The 21,407-nt window shown below is 33.7% G+C and overlaps 1 protein-coding gene across 3 annotated transcripts in view; it reads left to right on the forward strand.

Annotated features, from left to right (window-relative positions):
- CTNNA3 (catenin alpha 3) overlaps positions 1-21,407 on the forward strand; it is a 1,874,587-nt gene that overhangs the window by 1,844,617 nt on the left and 8,563 nt on the right. The gene's annotated exons all lie outside the window — the stretch shown is intronic.

The raw sequence follows: 21,407 nt of genomic DNA on the forward strand, positions 1-21,407 counted from the left end.
ATTTAGGGAATGCCACAATATCTGAGTATGCCCCCAAAATCTATATTAATCAGAAGGACATGTAGCATCTGTCAGTAGACATATAATCTGTATGTATAAAGGAACAAAACATGAGAATTAGAGGCAAGAAATCAAATGCTGATAGAAACTTTCATGATTTGAAAGGATTTCTGGGACCCAGAGGAAAGGATCATAATTAAGACTCTCAACACTGTAGAACTGGATGGGATCTTATAAAAAATCCAATCCAACTAGATAGTGTACAAAGAAATTTAAGCTCAAAGTTTAAGACAGTTATTTAGTAGCCAAAGTGAACATCAAATATTTAGTCTCTTGACTTATAGTTGAAGAGCTCTTTCTACTTACTTCGAGATACAGATCAGAAGTCAGAACACAATTAAGAGGGACCTAAGGGGCCAACTTGGTAACAGCTGGCAGGAAGAGGAACTCAATGCTAAGTCAGTAAGCTACCTGCCAAAGATGTTTTACAGGCCTCTGTCTCTGGCCAAAATTGGTTCCAGGTTCCCGAGTGAGGCAGACCTAAGAGGTGTGAATAAATTGACACAGCCACAAAGGTTAAATAAATTCAGGGCTGAGATCCAGAAAGAACATTAGAGGAAAGTCTTTGGAAAATTCATAGATAAGAAAGGTTATAAATCTGACTTCCTTCTTTCGAGCCTCTACCAATCCCTTTAGGACTCCAATCATCCTGCTGCCTACTTAATTCCAATAAACAGTGTCAAGGTTATAGACATGACAAGCTGATTCTTAAGTCATGTTTGCATCATCTCTCTCTCACATAAGAGAGCTCAGATGCTGCTAAGGAATGCAGAAATAATTATGTATTCTCTTCTTGGTGTCATTAGGTTAAAGTCAAACTTAGTCCTCTGCTTTAGTCTCAGATGTGTTATGAAGCACATTTAAGTATCTAAGCCAGGACAGTGAGATAGGGCATTCAGATTCCAGTTTTAATGGTATAAAATACACCAGGATATAATAATCACCAAACTTGGAGAATTATTCAACCTTTCAAACTTCTTTCAGGAATAACAATGTCACCTCAATAACTATGTCCAGTTTACCATGATTTCCCATGACCATTGTTTTTCTTAAATATCTTTAAAAATCCCTGGGTAGAGTATTTGAACCAGCAGCTTCCCTCCTTTTAAAAAAGTATTATTATTTAAATTAAGGGAACAAAGGCAACTAATATGTTTCTTTTTGATATAGGACAGTAAATCTGAAACTACCTTGATTAAATTGGCATTGTTCTCCCATTTTGGTTATTCTGGCATGGTGAACATGCTTACAAAGTGCCATGATTTATCAGATCCACAGAATCAAAGGGAATGATAGTCACTTTTCTAGGATCTTTTTAAAAATGTAATCACCACTTAAAGGTGAACTAACAACCAAAACCAAATAAAATTAGAGTTTGGTTTATCATGCATACTTTTTCTCAGTGAAGATCAGATCAAGGAAATAACAATTCTGTACAGTAAGTGCTGTAATATAAATATATAAAGTACAACAGTGAGCACAAAGAAATTAGCACTCTTCATCTGAAAGGCGAGAATAGTGTTAGGGAAATCATTGCCATCTTGCTGGAGAATTACTGGAATAATCTAGTTGAATTTTGAAGGGTAAGTGTAAAACTAGAAAAGAAACTCTTAGAAGAAAGACAAATATCTCCAAAGTCATGGAAACATGGTCTTACTTTATGTCACAAAAAAGAAATTTTGAGTAAGTTGGATTGGAGCAAAATAAGATTGGCCTGGTCATTTGAGAATATGACATGCTCAATTATTCTATGATTATTAATTTTTTTTGTAATTTATTTACTTTTTTTATTTTTACAGACTGCATTTTGATTCATTGTACACAAATGGGGTACAACTTCATTTCTATGATTGTACATGATGTAGATTCATACCATTTGTGTAATCATACATGTATATAGGATAATGTTATATTGAAGTTTGTGAAGCAGGAACGTAATTATGATCATTGTGTTTTATGAAGATAATTTTAGGTGAACTAATGAAAGGAGGACTATTCTAGGAGATGAATGGGAGGTTATTTCAATAATTCATGTAAAAGGGATGTCAACTGTTGGATGCAGTGGTGCACACCTATAATCCCAGCAGCTCTAGGGGCTGAGGCAGGAGGATCTCAAGTTCAAAACCAGCCTCAGCAAAAACGAGGCACTAAGCAACTGAGTGAGACCCTGTGTCTAAATAAAATACCAAATAGGGCTGGGGATGTTGCTCAGTGGTCAAGTGTCCCTGAGTTCAATCCCTAGTACCTGCTCCCCTCTAAAAAGGAATGTTGATGAAGAAGGGGATTTACATCTAAGAGAGGTTTACAAGATGGAATGAATACATCTTGTTGATTATGAGTAGAACCTGCATGGATCTGGATGTTCTTACAGTAGTGGTTAAACATTTACATATGACACATACTGTGTGCCACATACTATTTCACTATTTCAAGTGTTTAATTATACAAATAAATAAATATATATGTATATGCACATATACCTCTTATATAACTTATATAACTTATTTTAATTGTCATGTCGACTTTCTTAGGTATATACAGTTATTATGCCTATTTTTCATATCAAAAACTGAGGCTCAGAAAAATTAGATTAATCATCCAAAGCTTCTCAGTTAATAAGTGGAATATACAAGTTTCAATTATAGACCATTTGCTCCTAAATTCTTCTAAAGACTTTTGCTTCTGAAGTGTTTGTAAAGAAGGTTTTTAATCATTCTGAACCATAATGCTGATCTTCCAGAGGGCGATGGATTAGATTGCATTTGAATTTCTTGCAGCACATTTATGAGTAAATTTCCAAGAGGTAATTGGATGTATGACAATGAACCTAAACAAGATGTCAAAGCTGAAACTAGAGATGAACATTAATTGAAATCATAGAGATGTTTAACAAATGGTATACCTTTCATTGACCCAAATGGAGAGTAATAGAAGATCCAAGATAGATAATGACATTAACAGTCTTTGGATTTAGACCCTTTTATAATGTAAATCAAAGCAAGGATGAGTACTGTGTTATTTCATAAATAAATTGGATTTCCAAATTTGTATATATCTGAAACAATTATTTGACCCATCTTTACTCCAATTGCATTAATAGCAGATACTGTTACTTTAAAGGAATTAAGAATAGTAATCAACTTTTTAACTATTATTGATTTGGATCTAAACAACTTGCGTACTCTCCCTTCTAAATCCAGGTATAAAATCTCTAACTAAAGCTTTGTTGATAGTATAAGAAACCTGGCAGTAATCATTTGTCTTCCCTGTCACGTGAGAATTTTGAACAATAAGTTGAACAGCCTGGAGTCAAGATGCATCAGGTATTTGGACAAAAAGCAGGACTGATACTTTTCTTTTAGTGCTGTTGGTATAACCTCATTTTCTCAACTCTTGATTGTCTTTTCCATAGACTATTTAAATTCTTTGTCAGTTCCAATAAAATATATACTCACAAAAGTTGAACTATAACTTGTTTGAATAATTACCCATAAAAGCTCATTCACATACAATAAATATCCTAGACTTCTAGAGTCAGTACAAAAACTTGCCCATGAACCAGATGGTTGTTGTCCACAACCCTGAGACATACTAACCATTTTTATTAAACTAAAAGGACAAAAAATTGAAAACTATAGCATGTTAGTCCCAATACATTTTATCCTTACTTCAGCTATGTTATCTGTACCAATATTAAGGGAGGCTTTCCTTAAATGCAACAGTATTTTTGACAAGATTTCTATTAAAGTAAAAAAAAAAAAAAAGGATTTGAATCCTAGCACAATTTACTTACTCCTCTTCTACTTAATTCAAATAAATTAACATAATCAGCTATAATAACCAAGTATCTTAAAAGAGAACAATAAACTCTACATGAGTATGAGCAGAATTATAATGTAGATAAAATACAACCACAAGTAAGTTAGTGCAGATTACCCTCATGACATTGGTAGATCTGTCTCAGAGAATCTTGAAATAAAGGAAGTCAGAAAACATTTTAAAATTTATAAATTTTTTATTCTTTCTTCAAATGATACATATTTTGAAGGATTGAAGATATGTTGAGGATATCTTAGGGCAAAAGAATCGTGTGATAATCCATAATGTTTTGGACTTTTAGAAGCCAGTGTTAAACATAGTGTTCCTTTGACAGCAACACCTCATTTCACTGTCTCATGCATGGCTTATGATTTTAGCTTCTTTTGGGAATGAATGGTAGATATAATTATTTGAATATCTGAGTACTGCTGCTTCTCTACTTGGTAGCATCTTTTCTTTGAATATAATTGTGATCCTATTGGAACTGTACAGATCTACTAGATCTAGCTTTTTGCTCTAAAAATTTGCACAACTCCCTAAAATAAACGATCATCTTTTTATGGGTTCCCCAATTAGTGGTTCTCTATAATGTACAAATCACAACTGATGGCTAAGTTCTTTAAATCCTAAAGGAGCAGCACTTCTCCCTATATTCCTTCATTGTTTATTAGTAGTCTCTCATGTTTGTTGAACAGTATCTCAATGCCATGTTGATTGGATCCCTATTTGTAATTATTGTTTTCATTGAAATAATACATAAGTTTGCTCTAAATCCCAGACTTTAGAGATGGAAGTAGATATGAATGGAGTGGTATGGTTCCATAGACATAATAGTTTGGGATTCAAATTGTGGAAGAATGAACTAGTGTAGGTGAGTACATGGAGACCTCATTGATTAAGTAAAGATCTGAGCTGGGAGTTCAATAAGAAGCTGATATAGCGCTGGGCACCTACAATACGAGTACCCATAGTAAGGAGTGCATGTTGAATGCAGATATGATGTGAGGCAAGTGGTGTCGAAGGGAAATAAGTACAGCCCAAGTTTTAAGATGGATGGAATGTGTAAAAATCAGCTGTGAACTGAAGACATCATTTTATTCTGAACTATTTTGGACTGGGAGTTGAGTGACAATGGGGTTTGAACAGAAGAATGCTTTCAGTTGCAAATAGCAAAACTTCATATCAAAGACTTCAAGACAAGATGTTCAGATTATGGCTATGCCAAGGTTTAGTAATTCCTTTAACCCTGAATTCTTTCCATATTTCCCTCTATTATTACCTGTTGCTTACTTTTATGTATTGCCTTATAGTTTTAATATGGATTCAACAACTCGAGATTTCACATTTTTACATTTTTAAAAATGTAAGAGAATGAACATTCTCTTTATAAGACTTATATAAAAAAGAACCTTTCCCAGAGCAACATTAGTAGACTTCCCTTACCTAGTTGGTCATGTCTAGGTCCCACAGTATTTACCACAGGCAACTGTATCAATCAGATGTACAGAGTAATGGATCTGATAAATGATCTGTCCCTCGGAGCTGGGTAAACTGCTGCCTGAATAAAAACAGAAATCCATTATGAAGGAAGAATGGGTAAATGTTAATGTGTCAGACAATTAACAGTGTCTGACATAGAAGATGCTGTTAAAAATGAACCAAAATAAATCAAATACTTACATAATGTGTAAGGTAGAGATTATTAAAAATAATCTGGGACTTGAATCTTGGATCTTAGAAAATGGTCATATTATTTTATATATTGATATTATGGAAAAGGTCTTTAAAAATAATTAACCTGTTTAATCTCAGGTAGGGGTTCTTAGAGAATAATATCTCAAATGTTTTATTTTCATTTTTTTTGTTATGATACACATTCATATGCAAAATATATTTCTTCGAAACAGGCCCATTTCTCTGAACACTGTATTAAAAAGATGTGATTTTTAGCTTGGAAACTAGATTTTAGCTCTACCTCATTTTTCTCTTTTCAGAGAGTATATCAGAATACAAGTGAGTGAAAGGATATAATTAGAGGAATAACCTCGAAGCCATTCTAATTTAGGGAAAAATAGTAAATTATTTTCCAATTCCAATATTTGAACTATTATTATTACCATTGAATTACAGCCCCTATGACACATATCACAAGTAATTGAAATGTACCAGTGAGCCTGGACCCCTAGGTTAAAAACTTTGATCTAGAGGGCAACTCTCTTTTTTCCTTCATGACTTCTGTGTTGTTGTCATTATATTGTGTCAGTTCTTGGACCTACAGATGTTGAATGGTGAGATTAAAAAGGGAAGATAAAATCTTCAGAGTGAGAAACACACACATGTACATCCCAACAATCTCCCTATTGTTAGGCAATTGACCATGCAAATTGGGGTCTACTGATATTGAGATTTGCCCAGAAATTCAAGCAGTTTTTGATAACAAAAGTAAATCTTTCTCTCAAAAATATGCAATTAGGATGCATAGAACTAGTGTGCAGTCATATTTGGCACGTGTTTCTGAAGGACAAGAGAAGCTGGGACTACATTTCAGAGAAACTTGAGTGGAGATAATCAATAGAGTTCAATGTTCAGGTATTAAAAAAAAGTATGTGGCCGGGTTGGGAGGTGGTAACTCCTAAACTAAAAAGTGTCTCAATGCAAAATATTCTGAGTTAGAATAAGACGAGTGGGTTGGAAGATCTCAGTCAGAGCTAAATAGTCTCAATTGAAAGAGGACATTTTCAACAAATCCAAAACTTTTCCTTTTGTTCAGAAAATAACAGTACAAGATGGTTAAGAGAAGAGGGGCTTTGGCATAAAAGATTTGAGATTCAGCCCAGCTTTACCGCTTACTTTCTGGGTTTCCTGAGTCATAGTTCTTAGACACTTTAGCAGATAAATGAGACAAATAATATCTATCCCACAAGTCTCTTATTAGGATTATAGATAGTACCTTAAAGCATATGGCCATGACACAAGTTCACCAAATGGGAGCCATTATTACAAATTCATCTCTATTCCTCCTTTGGCTTCTTGAGATAACCATTGGGGAAAGAATGTTATTGTTGTTCTCAACACCTTGGTAATCATTATAATGCTAGTGAATCAGGGACTATACAATCCATTGTGCTGTGTACCTAATCTAGATTATCACATTCTGTCCTTATGACAATCCTACAGCATGCATTTTGTTGGTTTTTCATTTCACAGATGAAGAAACTGAGACTGAGAGAAAAGGAATGTGTTTGGATTCATGTAGTCTTTCTCCAGAACCCACGTGCTTAGTCACTGAGCTCGGCTCCCTTCCTACTTTCTCCCTACGCACACCTACACACACAGTCATCCCTTCAGCCCCATGGGCTGTATTATTTGAATTTACACAAAGAGCATAGTGATTAAAAACCACACAACCTCCATGCTTCTACTGCCTGCTGAATTCCAGTGCCTGGGGATTAGTTGACATGCTTACTGCTTTGGGGTTGAGACTGCTGCCAATAAAGTTTCTCATTTTGCAAGCAGCTGGAAGGGCAACAGCCAGATGCTCTGAAATGTGTTTGAACCTCATCCCCTCGACTAGGAGACAGCTGTGCTTATCTATAGAAAGACTCTGGAAGATTGTTTTGTGTTTTATAAGACACTCTAGGCAGGCTGAAAGAGATTTCTGGTTTGAAAAGAGACTAAATTCGGGAACAGAACTTTAAAGTATTTCCCCATTGTGGACAATTTTCCAACCTCTGATATTCTCAAAGATACAAAGATTTTTGTCTGAAATAAATAGAAGACTGTCATTTTAAAGACACTTTAATTGTTTTCCTCAAGGTGCATTTTTTTATACCTGACATATTCCATGCCTCACATCTGAGATAACAGCCTTATTGCTCCAGGCTGCTCTGGGAATAATTTCCAAAACCCTGTTCTGTCTTGTTACCTGCTGCCCTTTCCTTTCAGGGTGTTGGATGAAGCAATAATGGTATAAGTTAATGCTGCTGCTTCTTATTCTAGATTTAAACAATTGTCAGAGTATATAATGGTAATTTCTATAGGTCATAGCAGGCATGTGGCTGGGGTAGTGCTCAGATTTATCAGTCAAATGAGACTATAAAAAAGACAGATATGATAAATATATAGAAGAACCCAGAAAACTGGTAGCTTTATCACAGATGTTGTTGTTGTATTTGTATAAAATTATTCATGTTTTCAGTATAAGTCCTACTATATTGCTATTATGAAAATCAGTTTTTAATTTAGTAAACAGAGGCCAATGATACAATTTATAAGATCATATTACACCAATCTTCCAAGACTCCAAAAAAGCTTGGTCATAAAGGAAGTTTTAAACATGTGGCAGAATTTCAGATGTATTTCAGATACCAGAGAAGGTGATATTTTAATTAAAATAAGAAAACCACATTTTGGATACAAATGTATATATAAAATACATATGCACTTAGGCATATAATTAATAATTTATCTCTATGTACTCCTGTTATTCCTATAGCCTCTATTTTCTCAACAAAATATCAAAATTTTTCTAGAGAAGCAAAGACATATTCAACAGCATTTTAAGGATCATAAATATGTGAAAGATTTCAGAGCCAAACAAGTCCATCACCCTCAATATAAAACTGATGTTGGAGGTAAGGAAGATAGATATTTGATTTTATATAAACATTTTTCTTTGAATGACAGCATGGACATGTGAACTGTATTCTTCAAACATACTTTGATAATTATAATAATGAAAAAGTAACTACCGTAAGATATTAGGAACAAAGCCATAAATATTGAAAATGGAAGACATGCATGCACCAGGCAAATGTTCCATTTTGATAGTCATGTTTACTTTTGCTCTCAGAGCATTTCCCTAGTCAAAATATTTTCTGTGCTGATTGAGAGACATATAGCAGACTCTTGAAAAGTAGTAATCCACTTTTGGTATTTACCTGCTTATCATGATTTTTTCTTCTCTATCTCTTCCAGCACTAGGAATTGTAAATACCTCATGCTGATAGTGAGGTGTTGGTTGCTTGTCATCACAAATTTTGCTTCATAATTCTTCCATTTCTTCTACAATTAATTTCCCATATTAAATTCTATTTTTAAAATACCCTGAGTAGGTTCCATTTTTCTCAATAGAAATATCATTTGATCAAGGATAATTTTATTTGTACAAGCCATAAACTTCCTAGTAGATGAAGCTTGGTGTTTCAGTCAGCTCTTGTGTCACTGTAACCAAAAGACCTGACAAGAACAATTAGAAGAAGAGAGTTGTTTTGGCTCATAGTTTCAGAGGTTTGGTCCATGGTTGGCCAAATCATAGCTCTGGGCTCAAGGTGAAGAGAGAACATCATGGCGGAAAGGCATAGCAGAGGATAACAGCTCAGGACCTGACAGCCAAGAAGTAAGAGGGAGCTAGCTCTAATCACCACAGATAAAATATAAACCCCAAAGTCATGCTCCCCATAACTCACCTCTTCCAACCACATCCCATCTGCCTATAGTTACCACCCAGTTAACTCTTATCAGTGGATTAACCCACTGATTAGGTTACACCTCTCATAATCTAATTATTTCACCTCTGAAAATTCTTGCATTGTTTCACACATGAGCTTTTTCAGGACACCCCATAACTAAACCATAATGCTTGATCATGGAAAATATTGGTAGGTTTGTGGAAGAATACAAGAGAAAAATTGAAGTTGTGAAAATATTTTGCACAATGGTTTCTGCACTTATATATAATAATATATACATAACTTATGCCACATGTCTCCTGCAGCCCATGTTAAATAATAAAAGAAGATGAAAAATAATCATTGTCAGTGTGTACATGGATCTTGTTGCCAAATGGTGAATCTAATATTAGGGGAGGTATAGATTGCAAAAAATAGGATCTATTCTAGTCTAGGTACCGTGGAACTCTTTCTTGAGAAAGTGACATTAGTGTGATAGTATGGTACTAGCACAAGACAAACACCAGAAACATATTACAAAGTGCAGAAATAGAGCCAAACATATATGGGCAATTTAATTTTGACAGCAATTTCAAGATGATTAAAAAAAATTAAAGCATTTTGACCACATATTATTTAGAAAATTGGATATCTATATGAAATAAACATATACTACTCCACTAGCAAAAATCAAAACAAAGATGGGAATAATATTAAACAGAAATTTAAAACTTCAAATATCTAGAAGAAAATATAAAGGAAAACCTTGACTACTCTGTGGTAACTAAATAAGTTTGATAGGAAACACAAACAAACAAAAAAACAAACAAATAAAAAACTCCAAAACAAACCCTTTAGCCATAAAAGAAAAAATTATAATTTGGACTCCTCAAATTTACAAATTTGTGTTTCATGAAAATTAATAAAATGAATATAAAAAGAATAGATTAGGAGAAAATATTTGCAACTCATATATTTGACAAAGAACTTATATCCAGAATATATAGAGTTCTAAAACTGAATAAAACAGTAAACCCTGAGTAAGGCTAAGTATTTAACAGGTACTTCACTAAAGAACATATGTGAAAGTTCAGTAAGTATCCTTACATACCCTTAGCATCATTAGTAAATAGGAAAAAGTAACATAAAACTGCAGTGACATTTCATTCAATGTTCACTAGAATTTCTAAAATGTAGATTCAAAATATCATTTATGGTTCAGGATATGGAGTAACTATAAAGCATACACATTGCTGATGAAATTTAAAATGGTAAAATAACTTTGGCCAATGGTTTGCTGATTTCTTACACAGTTCAGTATACACTCACAATAGAACATTGCTTTACTTCTAGGTACTTACTCAAGACAAATGAAAGCATATGCTATGAAACAGTCATCCAAGAATGTCCAAAGCAGGTTTATTCATAATAGTAAAAGACTGTAAACAAACCAAATGTCAGTCAACAAATTATAGGATTAACAAATCATGGCATATACATAAAATGTAATGCTTGTCGGCAATACATAAAATAAACTACTGGTACGTGCAGCACATGGGTGAAACTTACAGATAAAATTCTGGGTAAAAGAAAACAAGACACCAAAAATTGCACACCATAGAATATCATTCATATGCAAATCTGCAAAAGGTTGATCTTATCTCTACTGATAGAGAGCAGCTCCATTTTTGCCTGATAACTGGAGTGAGAAGGGACTAGAATGAGAAAAGGCTCAAGAGGCTCAAAAATACTGGTTGACATGAAGGGAACACTGATGTCACAAATCATATTTCTTTCTAGTGTACCTAAAATATAGCAAGTGTGACCATAAAGAAATGTTTCACAAATGTTAACTTTCAAATCATTCAGAGCATGCTCTCTTTCACAATGGTATTTTAGGTTATAAGTGAATAATAAAAATAAAACTAGGAAATCTTCACTTTTTTGGAAATTTTTAAAAATATACATCTAATATATGAGCTAAGAAATCAAAATTATAGTTAGATCTATTGTACAGCATGGTGACTCTAATTAGTGCAATCTATTATATTCTTAAAGAATGCTGGGGGAGTGGATAAGTGTTATCAGAAAAATAATCCTGTGATGTGATTCATATGTTAGTTAGATTTGACGAATCCACAATCTATACTTTAAGTCATGATGTTGTATACAACTTGATCTGTCAAACTAAAAAAAAAAAAAATTAATAAATTAGAAAAAAAGAAGTCAATGATAACAGATTAATAACATTCTCTGAATTACAGTATAATTCAAAAATACCTGATATCGCCAGTCACGGTGGCACATGCCTGTAATCACAGTGGCTTGGGTGACTGAGGCAGGAGGAGAGTTAAAAGCCAGTCTCAGCAAAAGCGAGGGACTAAGCAACTCAGTGAGATCCGTCTCTAAATAAAATACAAAATAGGACTGGGGCTGGGGCTCAGTAGTTGAGTGTGCCTGAGTTCAATCCCTGGTACCACCCCCCAAAAAGAAACAAAAACAAAAAAGCCTGATATCATGACTTCAATACTGGTGGATTTATTTAGTGTAACAAATCATGGGGAAAGACAAAAAGGGGAAAAATTATATGCTTTTATACATAGAAAATCCAAAAGAATATGGAAAATATTTAAGAATTATTAATAATTCAGTCAGCTCTCTACATGTGATTCCATTCAAATGTGGGAGAATATTCTCGGCTTTATTAGTAATCAATGAGATACTAATTTTACTTCAGTGTATTTAGAACATTTCCAAAATGACTAGTCTGAAAAATAGGAGAAAAAGTATAGAAGATGTATAGCAATAGGAGCTCTCATGTGTTGTTGGTAGGAATATAAATTTATCTGAGTGCTTCGGGAATCTTGAAAGCATCCAATAAAACAGAATACTCCCATTCTCATAACTCTGTAATTGCATTTTTAGGTGCATAGCCAACAAAGTTTTATATATTTGTTCACCAAAAGATGCATAACAGAATATTCATAAATTCTTATTCATAATAGCCCCAAACTACCTAAAAGTCTTTCAATAGTAGAGGTAATAAGCTATGATATTTTATATAATGGACTTTTATTTAAGAACAAGAATTAATTGAGCTGGGGATGTAGTTGAGTGGAAGAGTACTTGCTGTTATATGCTTCCCTGGGTTCAATACCAGTACTGCCAAAACAATTTAAAAAATACAATAAGATATAAATAAAAATTAGTTGGTTTTGTACGTGCAACTTGATAGAATAAAACCAGAAATACAACATTTACTATCAAATCATTTAATATATGTATTATATATTTAACATGTATGCAATACATTATATATTTAGTTATGTTACATCATATATATGATACATATATGTGATAAAAGTGAAAACTTATGTGAGTAAAAGTAGGAATTAGATTTCTTGAGGGATGAGAATAGAAGTATCAAATAACTATTCAAAAATTCTGAGCATGTTTTAAGACATTGCTTTAGTGACATTTAAATATTCTGGTGAGGGGGTGAGGATCAGGGGCTGAAATGGAGTGGGCTAGATTCCATGCATGTATTATATTATTAGGACAAACCCATCTACTATGTATAATTACAATGCTCTAAAAAAAAGTGTTCTGGTGAAAAAGTCAGTAAAAATGAATAAATACAAAATAAGAAAGGGAATTATTAATTGTGCAATGTCTCCAAGGAGCCAGATGGAAGAAAAAGAATCTGGAGTACAGTTAGAAGTATTGGTTATAGAGAGAAAAATAGCTAATTCTCTCATTTTGATAGAAATGGATAAAAATGAGGAACGTGTTCATACGATTTCATTTTTGTTGTTTATGTTTTGAATTTTATTATTGTTATATCATATGTTTATTTTATATTTGTATTAAGTTAAAAAGTTGCATAACATGCGAGAAATATAATGTGCCAGAAGTTTGATGACAGTGGAAATTTGAAATCGTGTTTGGGTGAATTGGGTTCAAGATTGACTAAAGAGTGGGCTGAAGGTGTATGTGGCCCACTGATACAGCACATGTTCAGCATGAGCAAAGCTCTAGGTTTGACCCCCAGAACCAAAAAACAAAACAAAGAAAAAGTCCCTTTAGTTTTCTGGCTATCAATTTATCCAGAAATCCATTTACCCAATGAGAGTGTTACCTAAAAGTGGTAGTGTCCCCTATGAGTCAGTGCAAGGCCCTTGATAATTCTGTTCTGAAAGATGTCCGTAGTAGAAAGACAAGCGAGCTAAGAAGTGTTGAGCATTGCTAACATTAAAATAATGGGAAAACCAAGATCAAAAGATGTTGAAAATAGTAGAAATGCAGAAAGATTTGTGAACTGGAAGCCCTACGTGGATTTAAAAGTAATGCCCTTTATCCTTTTAGCCTCATGCAGACTAGTTGTTCCTTGCCTATGATCATAAAAGATGTGAGTGTAGGATTAAGGAAGGAGCCCAGTGCTTTTCTTATTCTTAGGCCACAGTTCTTGCTGCATCACTAAGATGTTATAGGACATCTTCACAGAGGTGACTGTGAAGAAGGGCAGATCTCAGTGTCCTGACTCATGGTGGAGAGAAAGGGAAGCAAAGGGTGAAACATGGATTTTGAGAGAATCACATCAAATTCATCCCACTTCTACTAACTCCACTTGGGAAAGAATATACTATTTATTTCTGAATTGGAGTATCTAGGACTTTAATTATTACAAAAATTAGTTCTTCAGAGAGGCATTTGTCTATAAACACAGTTTACTTAACATATATATGTGTTGGTTGGTAATGCATAACTATTTATAACAGGTTATTTCAAATAAAATTAAAAGCATTCTATACAGCCCCTGAAATTGGCATTATGGTTACTGGCAGTCCAAGCCAGAGGCCCTGCTGGGATTCCCACAGACTATATTCAAGGACTGCATTTGGTCATCTGCCTGCATTAGAAATAATAGAAAACAATATAAAAAGGAAAAATGAATTTAATCACAGTTTTCTTAAAACAGGGAAGGCAGTTGTTCTGGATATACCTGCCCATTCTTCAGGAATTTACAATTTATGGGAACAAAACCCTGGAAATACACATTTGTAGATTTAGCCCGGCAGAGCTATCTGGAATGTTACAATTCCAGTTTTTCAACTTTTGCTGGTGCCTACAAAGGCTTTGAGATTGGTTCCTCCACTTCCATTCTCAGCATTAGAAAACTCTGTTGCAGCAAAATGATTTATCAGGAAATTAGGGAGATTGGGGATTTAATTTTGAAGGGGCTCTGTCATATTATGTTTATAACTGTCTTCTTTTAAGGTGATAGAAAATGTTTTGGCCTAGAGTATCTGCTTTGGAGAAAAAATTAACTTTGAAAATGCTTTTGACAGGACAAGATTACAACTGAATAAATGTCATATTTCATTTCACATCTGGCCTTCTCAGTAGTACTATTTTTTTTTTTTTTTTTTAGTTATTCCACACATTGATTATTTTTCCCCCTCAACTAACATTGTCCTTTCCTGTTGTCATGTTTTAATGGAGAATTTAGTGAAGAACAGATTTACGTAGTGAATTATATCAGAGGCTCAATGGAATAATTCTTTGAATTCAAAGAATGGGTTACCTCCTCCATTTAATTATAAGCTTGACAATTTCAATTTGGAGATGCAACTCGATTTTTACTAACTTTAACAATGCCTCTTATTTGATTTGCCTGTTAAGTCTATTAAGTCATCCTTGCTGTTAGCATTTTTGATGCATATGAAAAGTGAGTATTGAGATAAAATTAGCTCCCAAAGAGAGTTTCAGGGCAGTTCATAAAAATATATTGAATTAGTTGATGTATTTTTGCTAAAAAAAATGTATTTAAACATTTTCTGTTATGTACAAACACCATCATTAGTAAATATAGGCATATAAATGGTACATATAAACTAGAAAGACTACAAATATCTTGAAGTCTTTTTAGAAAGTCATTTTTTGCTGTTATTTACCTGCCAACAAATACACAAATGCCTTTCCCATGGTCTATGCTAATCTCTTTTCCAAATGGTTCAAATGAGCACTTTAAAACTAAGCAAGAGTTAAAAAGATACCCAGAATCAGGGGATTAAAATCCTGATTTCTGTTGCAAAACCAAGGCAAACAAATTGATTCGATTTGATTTGACAATCAGAAAAAGATCTGGTTAATTAATCAGGGTTGTGTTTATACTGATACATTTACAGATTAAGTAAATTATACACATTTTCTTGCCCTAGAAACTATAATTTGTTTATGTTTTTTCTTTGCTTTGTTGATTTATGCATTGATATCCAGACTTTAAATTTTAAAATTTAAAACTCTTAATCTAAATGTCTTTAAATGAATTGTTGTGTATAAGGATGACTGAATATTTCTGTTTGCTAATCAAACAACATGTTACTTGGAAATTAATATAGAATAAACATTTTCACACCAATGTCTTAACAAAATAAATGACTTGGCAAGTAAGATACCCTCATTGTTCCGGGTACCAATATGCATTACAAAAATAAGATCAACTCTTAAAAGCAGAATTACTGGGTGGCCAACTTTAAAATTTTAGAAATTTTACTAATGTTAGTGTGATTTTTCCAGCTATTCAATATCTGAAAATAATCACATATTGGAAGTGGCATGTCGCTGAGAGGAAGGGTTATAAAATGAGTGAAAACACTAGATTGGACCAGACTGCTTTGGTTTAAATGTCAACTCTACCGTTTAATAATCTGTGTTACCTTAAGCCATTTACCAAACCTTTCAGTGCCTTTATTTCCTCCTTTATAAAATGAAGATAATGGTAGTCCTTTATAGAATCACTATGAATTAATATCCAACAGCATACTATAAATACTAGCAATTATTATAAACTCATATTATGCCTGGAACCAAGTCCACACATTTGCCTTTCCAGTATTGCTTCTGTGAAGATGAAATGTCCACCAGGGTTCTTTGAGTGCAGATGAACGTTGGGACTCACAAAACTGTCAGAGGCTACACATGGTATGAGTTTGCCAAAACAGCTATAGGACAGGGAATATACCTTCCACGTAGGGTTTTGCTTTTCTCTCAACAGGAACCCAGTAGAAATAATTAGCACAGCAGTTCACACAGACATTGGGAAACTACTTTCTTCAGTTGACAGACCAGGTGGAAGGACATGACATCTGCATCAGTGAAAGTATGGTTCATTTAAACTTAGACTTCTCATGCAAAGGACGTGTCTGATAAAAATCTTGCTTCCTGAATATGAGGGGTTAGAATAGTATTGTATGATATTCTGTATTTTGACATAATATAGGTGGGAAATGTACAAAATCAAAAGAAGGAATATCTGGCATGTCTTTATTCTTCTTGCTATCAATAATTACAATTAGAATTTTGACAAGGGTCTTCTACTAGACATTCCATATTGACTTAGCTAGTTGTCAAGGACATGTTGCAGATAATTAATATTGTCTTTTTAAAAAAAGATCCAGATTATTTTTTCTATACTAGTTACACGGACAGAAAGTTAACATTTTCTGAAGTAAAAGAAGATACCTTTTATTGTTAAACCTCTTCCATAGTAAAGAGTTACTGATATATTTTCAGGTAGAAGGCAAGAGTTTTATCTGAAAACATTTTTAAAACAGGTCAAATTTGTACTGTAGTTTAACTGAAACTGTATAGTACATATACAAAGCACAGAAGAGACACTGTAATTAAAGAAACATAAAATTGATTGCTTGTAGATCTTCTTCTGTGAAGTGTCTATTCATTTCCTTAGCCCATTTGTTGATTGCATTATTTGTATTCTTGGTGTAAAGTTTTTTGAGAAATACTATAATCAATTAAGTATTTAAGATCTGTACCACCATTTGATCCAGCTACCCCGCTCCTTGGCCTATACCCAAAGGACTTAAAATCAGCATACACAGAGATGCAGCCACATCAATGTTCATAGCAGCTCAATTCACAATAACTAGATTGTGGAACCAACCAAAATGCCCTTCAACTGACGAATGGATAAACTGTGGTATATATACACAATGGAATATTACTCAGCTATAAAGAAGAATAAAATTATGGTATTTGCAGACAAATGGATGTAGTTGGAGAATATCATGCTAAGTGAGATAAGCCAATCCCAAAAAACCAAAGGCAGAACGATCTCTCTGATAAGCAGATGATGATACATAACAGGGGGTGGGAGAGAGGCAAGAATGGAGGAAGGATGGATTGTACAGAGGAAAAAGAGGGGTGAGAGGGGTGGGGGGAAGGAAAAATAACAGAATGAGACAAACATCATTACCCTATGTATATGCATGATTACACAAATAGTATAACTACTTCATGTACAACCAGAGAAACAAGTTGTACCCCATTTGTTTACAATGAATCAAAATAAATAAATTATTAAAAAAAGAAACTTAAAATTGAAATAGGAAGGTAATATTAAATAAGACTCTACTTAGATGAGCATGAGCATTATTTGGATGGTTTGGAAAATATATCTCACAATTAGAATAAGAGTGAATTTATTAAACATGATCCCTTATTATTCATCTAAATAGTAAATAAACCTGCCAGTTTATATTTGGATATATGCAATATGCAAAACTATTACACTATCAGGCTCAATTATTTTGAAACAACACCAGTTTTCTGAGCAGAAGCATAAGTCACCAGTGTAAGTGATATCAGTGGTAGATAACACTTACATGGTAAATGGTAGACATTCCTCTAGAAAGGAAGTCCTTAATTTAGGTCACATTACCCTTTGAAAACTTTTTGGAAGGATGGGAAAGGAGCTGCTATATGTGAGAACAAACAAATGTTTACATGTGTCAGTATAAGATCTGAGGGATTTAGAAGATATTATTGCTCCCAATTGATACCTTGATCAAAAATACTTCATCTAGATCAGAGGAGAGTGCTGCCAGATATTTTAGAAATGAGCTTCCTTATGGTAAACATTTCAAGTTATATTTGCCTGGATGAGTGTTCATTTAATGAAAATGATTTGTAATAAATAGAGATTTTGTGGACCTAAGTTTTATAATTTGATTAGTTTTCTCTACCAGAATTTTGGAATAAATAATACTCTTGTCTTTCACAGGCACAATGGTAAAGTTAGAAAATTTTGTTCAATAAGTTGAACATAGAACCCAAAGTAGTTATTACCTCACTCAAATTTTGCTTTGTCTTTACATAGAGGGTTCTATTGAATCCTTTCCTTAAAGGATTTTTCATGAAAATACACCTGGATAAAAAGATTTATAATAATTTTCCACTGACATTAAATTGTGCACAGTTATTCTCTATGAGTAGACCATGGACACTGCTTAGGCATTAAACAAAATTTCCTGTCATTAGCTAGGGTTATCTTTGTCTATTGCTGGTGTGACCTGTGATTTGGCTAATAGCTGGGAGTTATACTTCTTAGCACACATAGTTCTTAGATCTCAAAGATCTTCATAAATTGTCTTATAAGCTTTCCTCATAAAATAACAGTATTCTTTGAGCAATTGTTCTGATCTGTCTGTAAAGCTAGTCTTCATGCACTCTCAGAGGGGTAATTTTTTTCTGTGGTTTTTCTGAGTCATACAGAGAAGATTTTCTGTAACTATTTAGGATTTTAGAAGCTAAGGATTTGTCAGACACCAGCATCAGAGATCACAATCACACAGGTTGGCATTTGCTGATGAAGTGAGGAGAGAAGACAAACTAGTTTCCAGATCTTGAGGTATGGATTGTACTTAGACTAGATGGCTAGTACATAGATACCATTTGCATGGAAAAATCAAAAGGAGGTGAAATAAATACAATCTATACATGATAAGATTACAGTATCTAAAGAAAAGGAAAAGTCTGTCAGTTTTAAGGTGGGAAAGCCAAAGCTATTGAGTAATAGGAATTTCCCAGGATCTGCTTTTGTGTAAGACTGTATGATGGTACAGAGCACTCAGGATAAACCCAATACCTTCATATCTGAGGGATGACGTTACCATGGACCCACAAGTATTATTTTACCCTTTAGAAAAATTTGCTTTTTTCCTATGGTGGGATTTGGAAACCACCTCTAAGCTCCAGGAGGTTTTTAATGAAAATTAATTATTAAAGAGCAAATTTTAGCTTGCAATCTGTCAGTGGAGTAATTTAATAACTAGGCAAGTGTTAGCCAGCTTTGCATTACTGTGATGAAAATGCCCAATAAGAACAACTTAGAGGAGAAAAAGTTGACTTGGGCTCATGACTTCAGGGTTCAGTTCACGGTCGGCCAACTCCATTGTTCCAGGCCTGAGTGAGGCAGAACATCATGGCAGAAGGGCTGAGCAAAGGAAATATGTTCAGCTCCTGACAGACTGGAAGCAGAGAGTGGGAAGAGTCAGAGACAAAAATATATAATCTCCAAGGCATCCCACCTTCAGTGGCCCTCTTCCTCTAGCCATATCCCACTTGTCTACAGTTTCTGTTAAATTATTAATCCACAAAATGGATTTATCCATTGATTATTTTGCAACTCTCATAATCTATTCATTTCACCTCCTGTTTTAATGCAGAAGCTTTTAGAGAACACCTCGTATCCAAACCATTACAGCAAGTTATTCTGTTCAAAATCCTGTTTTTTAAAGTTATGTACAGATTCAGAAGCTCTAAGTTTCCTCCAAATTACATATGAGTGCTTGATGAAATCCTGTTTAATGTTTGTGAAGCATGTGACATTTTCCTGCCACATGCACAGATTTTACATTTCTGGCTTCAGTAAGTAAAATGATGTACCGATGAGTCATTGCCAAATATTACCGCCTTTCAAATTATATATATGTTTTTGGTGTTACCTTTTCAAGGATTTCAGGCTTGGCATATAATGGAACTAATTAAATTTCTTCCCAGGAAGCAACCAGCTAGACCAGTGCCCCAGGCACATAACCTTAGCTTACTGCTTTCCTTAGCTCATTTATTCTGTATGTGAGATGAGACTCCTTGAACAGCAAAGGTAGAGTACTCAGGCCAGGCAGCTGCTGATGGATTTTAGTAACTACAGAGCCTGTGTTTGAGTCTCAACTCTGACAGCACACATCACAGAGGGGTGACAGTGGAGGCACATCTTCCCATGAGTTGGCTGTGGATGACAATCTGCCAAACTAAAATAATGGAAAAGGCACTGGTAGTATAAAAATGAATCAATTTGACTTAGCTCTAAGGTATTTTGCAAGAGTCTAGGAATATCACTTCATTTTTTCCTGATATTGTTTTTATGAGCAACCCAGACAAATATAACAAAAACAGGATTATGTGGGGAAAAGTTTTATTTAGTAATTTCATTAATGCATCTTCATCATTTAACAAAGTAAATCATATTTAATAGCAACAGACTCTTTAGCAATGACTATACTCATTTACATACATCTATTATTTACCTTTAATAAACATACTTTTCCTATTTCATGACTAAAGAAACTAGAATCAAATGATTAAAAAATTTCCCCAAGTTAACAAATGGGAGATCTGGAATTTAGGTTTTATTCGACTGTAAAGTGTTGGCTCTTTCTATGTTAACAGACTGCATAATAGAATAACAGTTCTAGGTTAAAAAAGAAATGCTTTTAGACACAATTGTTTAGGAAATATTCATGAAAGAGAGTGGTAGATGTGCATTTTAACACCCACGTTTGAGTAAAGGATTTATCTTAAACTATAATTCCTGAGAACAACTTCCTGTTGTTACTCATATTCAATTATATAAAACATGGATTTTATTGAAGACAGTCCTGTTTTATAGAAAGGGCACAGTATCACCCCCTGGAAACAGAGAAATATGTTTCAAAGAAAGCAGTGATTGTATAACATTATGGTATTATGGTATGGATTTGAGTACTGAAGAATTTATATGATTTCACTGAAAACTGTGACAAAGAAATTAATCTAAGTTGCTGTCTTACAGGGTAAAATATGGATATATTTATGCAACAGATAAATAGTAAATGATCTAAAAGAACACAATAGGATGATGTAAGTAATCACATATAGATATATAAAGTAAGGATTAACTTGTTCATTTCTGGGGTAAAAGCAGAGTGGTTCTCAGCTTCCACATTACTAAATCTCTTT

The sequence above is a fragment of the Sciurus vulgaris genome (genome assembly GCF_902686455.1).
Source record: "Sciurus vulgaris genome assembly, chromosome: 4".
Taxonomy (NCBI): domain Eukaryota; kingdom Metazoa; phylum Chordata; class Mammalia; order Rodentia; family Sciuridae; genus Sciurus; species Sciurus vulgaris.